Source organism: Notamacropus eugenii, chromosome 1 (genome assembly GCF_028372415.1).
Source record: "Notamacropus eugenii isolate mMacEug1 chromosome 1, mMacEug1.pri_v2, whole genome shotgun sequence".
Lineage (NCBI taxonomy): Eukaryota > Metazoa > Chordata > Mammalia > Diprotodontia > Macropodidae > Notamacropus > Notamacropus eugenii.
The window spans coordinates 730,597,364-730,602,283 of NC_092872.1; the positions used below are offsets into that span (position 1 = coordinate 730,597,364).

A 4,920-nucleotide genomic window follows, 5' to 3' on the forward strand; every position below is an offset into this window, starting at 1 on the left:
TTACTGTGTACAATGTTCTCCTAGTTCTGCTCACTTCCCTCAGCACCAATTCATGTAAGTCTTTCCAGGTTTTTTTTCTGAAATCTGTCTGCTCATCATTTCTTATGGAACAATAGTATTCCATTACATCCATATATCACAATTTGTTCAGCCATTGTCCAATTGATGGGCACCTCCTAAATTTCTAATTCTTTGCACCCACAAAAGAACTGTTATAATTATTTTTGTACATGTGTTTCTTTTCCCCATTTTTATGATCTCTTTGGAATAGAGATCTAGAAGTGTTATTGTTGGGTCAAAGTGTATGCACAGTTTGATTGCCCTTTGAGTAAACCCAAATTGCAGTGCAGTGGTTGGATCACTTTACAATTCCACCAACAATGCATTAGTGTTCCAATTTTCCCATATGTTCTCCAACATTTATCATTTTCCTCTTTTATCATGTAAACTAGTCTGATAGGTGTGATGTAAGATACCATGAATACTGAAAGTTCCCTGTACTTTCATCCATATCCTCAGTCTATAAATGTATGTAATTTCCTAATAGATTCAGCTTAATTTCCACATGTACCATGAAATGATAAAAAGTTAAGTGAATTAAATCTTTTTATTCTTTTCCCTAGGAATCATCTAGGGAGAGATTGCCATCATAGAATTAAAAATGCAAAATTGAGTATATGCTTTGGTAGACCATTTCTCCTGTTATTCCACAACTCAGCAACTTTTGAACTAACTCATTTAAAAACCCTGACAGTGCCTGGAGGGAAGGATGGCAAGTGTATTCTCATAATGTGTCAGGATGCTGAGATACTGTAAGAACTTTTGTTAAACTTTTTAATTATATATATCTGATCCATTATATAACCTTGTTTAAAACACTGCCCCATGCCATACCTAATTTTCCTTATTTAAATAATCAGAAGGCTAGAACAGATTTTGTCTGAGGTGCCTTCTACATTTAGATTTTTGAATAATCAATGATATGTTACACAACCTCAACTGGGCCTCCACTGCTTCAAGGCAATACTTTTATGTTTCACTCTCCACAGCCAGTTCTTCTAAATCTTTTCATGTCTCCTTAAATTTCCTACAGTTTCCCCCTTCCTACCTCCTTTTAGATATGTATCTTGCTTCATATTTTACTGAAAACATAGGCCATTCACCATCTTCTTTTCTCCTCTTATCTGATGAACCACACCAATATCTCCTCCTTCACCCCACCTCATATGATGAGGTAGCCTTTCTCCTTATAAAGGTAAACCCCACTAGGTGCTGAAGTGATGCTATTCCATCCTGTCCTCTCCAGTACTTTCCTATTCACTATCACCCATTCTTCTACATATCTTTAATCTCCTCTTGTCTATTGGCTACTTCTTTCATGCCTACAAACACATTCATGTCTGCAGTATCCTAAGAAAGTCCTCAGTTAAGCCATTATTCCTATTTACTATCATCCCCTATTTCTCCTTACTTTTTGGCTAAATTCCTTGGAAAAGCTATTTATAATCAATGCCTCCACTTTGGCTCTTCTCACTCCATTTTACTTTCTATGGACTAACTCCCTACTTCATTCAACCAAGCCATCCTTGTAAAATAATAAATGATCTTTTAAGGGCCAAATATAGTGGCCTTTGTTTTCAATCCACATTCTTCTTGACCTCTCTGAAGGTTCTGATACTGTCATATTCGCCCTTGTCTTTGTGATAAACTCTTCTTTCTACTCCTGCCCCCTCTTCTCTTCTTCTGTATTATTTTCACCTGTACATCTCACCGGCCCCTTTGATTTCTACTGTTGTCTTTATGTTGATAACTCTCAGATCTACTTACCAAGACTCAACCTCTCTTATGACCTTCAGACACATCTCCAACTGTCTATTATGCATCTCTAATTGAATAACCAATATGCATCTTACACTCAATATATATAAAACCAAGCTCATTATCTTTCTCACAAATCCTCCCCTTTTCCTACCTTCCCTACACACAGACTTACTTGCTCCCTTCCATACATTTTACCTTTATAATTTGTATCACATAAGCTCACTTCTTTGTTCCAGCATTGTCAATTACCTGGGCAAGGCCCTCATCCACTTGTTACTGGGCTAGTGCAATAACTTGCTATTTGGTCTCCATGCTTCAAGTCTCCATCACTCCAGTCCATCCAAAACTTCTCTGAGATATTGACTCTGTGTTTCCCCCAATCAGTCTTTGTAAAGAACTCATCTGACTGTCACTTTAATTCATGTCACCATTCTCTAAACTCTTGTGGCTCCTTATCATAGCCAAGATCAAATTTAAGTCACAGCCTGGTCCTTATCCTACTTTTCCAGTGTTATTATAATTTGTTCTACAATACAGGTACGCTGGCCTCCTCTCCATTTCACTAGACAATCTATTTCCAGACTCCAGACATTACTTCTGGTTATTCCCTATGTCCAGAATATTCTCTGTCATTGCCACTAACTGGTTTTTCTGGATTTCTTTAAATTCCAGATAAAATCCAAACTTCTGTAAATACCCTTTCTTGATTCTCTAAGACCTCTCATCAGTAGATTATCTCTAATTTATCTTATATAAAATTTGATTGTACCTTCTCATTTGTATGTTGTTTCCCCTATTACACTGTGGTCTCCTTGAATGAAGGGACTGTCTTTTGTCTTTCTATGTATTGTCAATATTTAGCAAAACAACTATGGACATATGAGGTGCTTAATAAATACTTTTTGACTATTCAGTCTTTCACTCTTTGCCAATCATGTAGCTAGTTCTCTAACAACTCTTTCCCAGGATTCTGGTTTCATTATTTTTTCTTTTTTTGCTTGTTTTAAAGCTGCAGTTCAATGATAGTGACTTATCTGGTTACAGGAAGTCTTCAGAGAATGTTGTCACAGCAGGGGGTATAACCCTAACATTAGTAGCCTGGAGACTGGCACATGGACTTCTATTGATAGGTACTATTCCACATATGATCCTGGCTACAGGTCCTGCGCAAGACTGCCTGAGCAAATGGAAATATCTCCAGTTATTAGTTGAGGAAAATACTTGTGAAACATAATTTACTTATAAAAAATAATTCGCTTACACACTTCATTTATGCAGAAAATGTTTCCTCTCCAGGTAGGGTTATCACACTAAACTTGATTCTCTTACCTTTCCCCAGAATAGTTCTGACAAATGTGGGGAGGGAATGAGAGAAGTTAGGCATATCCCAAATACAACCATTGATCACATTGTTTACTCTCAGCCCTACTAAATAAAAGAAAAAGAAAATAAAGAAAAAGAATAAAAATACAAGAATTTTTATAATAAAGTGTTGACTTGACAAGTTAGGCACCCCCTACCCTTGCAACAAATATGGGGGAGTGGGGAGAAGCAACATACAGGGAAATCCATCGAAAACACTAATTCAGATATGCTTCATTTTACCTTCTCCCTGTTTTTTCTTCTAGGTCAGAGCTTGCCATTATCCTACCCATTTCTAAAAAAGGGAGGGATGAGTCAGTTCAGTTCAGTTCAGGCATCAGGGCTTTCTAATATCCATCCTTAAGCTCTGGAGCATCACAGAGTATATCCACCACTTCCTTTTTAGTGGACACTCGTAGATTCCTCTCCCTCAGTGAGAACATCAGTTTGAGGTGGGGATAATGGCATAATGAGCATAATCTCTGGTGGGGACACACTCTCTTCCTTAAGGTGGCCTTGATGTGGATGACAAAGATGGGACAGCTCTCTCTCAGGTGGCTGCTGCCAATTGTACCATGGAAACCAAGAAGTACCTGCAGCCAGGGCAGGAGCCATTGAGGTACAGCTCACAGCCCCATGGGAATTGCTGAAATCAGTATCCCATGGCTGTACCTGTGAGATGTGGTAATTGAGAAGACCATGATCTCTGGCCTTCAGGATAGACGTTGTCAACTCCTTATGCTGCTTCATACAGACACCCATGTATGGGGCATGGAAGATGACACCTGTGTGAACACCGACAAACTGCTCCAAGAGCTTCACATTTCTAAAGTCCACATGGAGCTTCTGATCCCAGCAGATAGGGCAAGGATTCCCAGCAACTTTGTTACCTCGAATGCATGTCTTACGGGTTTGTTGGAGTGGGATACCACCTTTGTGGTTTTGTCAATAATCAGCCCAGACTTGACAGGAGCCATATCGAACAAGGTATTCTTCTGTCTCTAGATATTCCCAGGGAGCATCCTGATAGAGGGAGACAGGAATGGCAAATTCTTCCTCAGGTGGAGCTTTGGTGCAGAGAGCCCGGGGAGTAGCCTGCACCCAGTAGACCCCTCTGACAGGCATGAGGCCCAAGAGCCACCTAAGCAGAAGAGTTAGGAGAGAGGTTGCCATCTTGGTGTATGGCTAAAGGAGGAGAGGCTGTTTTTTTTTTTTTAATGTTATCTTAGGCTCAATCTATTTTTCCCCAAAAAATCTTAGCTATTATAATTTTTAGAAGAGAATGGACAATGGATACCTATAATAATAATAATAATAACAATAACCCCTTTCCTAATGCATTTCAATTCAAGTACTTTCACCTACATACTCAGTTATAGTCCGTACATCAATTATTCCTCAACTCATCTACTTTCCAGATTTTTTTATTCTCAAAGTCTCTCTCTTTCTCTACATATATATGTATATTATATATGTATATATATATAATATATGCATATATATTATGTATAATTTAACTTTGTATGTATTGGAATTTTTCCTCTTTCTTTAAACTTTTAAAAAATAATTGAAGATAAATTTATTAAGGCTCTACTTTGTGTAAGTTCCTTCCCAGGTTTAATTATGTATGATTTTGATATCCATAAATATGGACCATATCCATAGGGGATCCTCATACAATTCCTGAAATACAGGGAATGTGTCAGAGTTTGAATTCTTTTTAATAGGGAAAGGAGT

At 37.9% G+C, this 4,920-nt stretch overlaps 1 pseudogene; it reads right to left on the reverse strand.

Moving 5' to 3' along the window:
* Positions 1 to 3,517: 3,517 nt before the first annotated feature.
* Positions 3,518 to 4,377, reverse strand: LOC140528631 (small ribosomal subunit protein mS40 pseudogene; annotated as a pseudogene).
* Between the last annotated feature and the right edge of the window lie 543 nt (positions 4,378 to 4,920).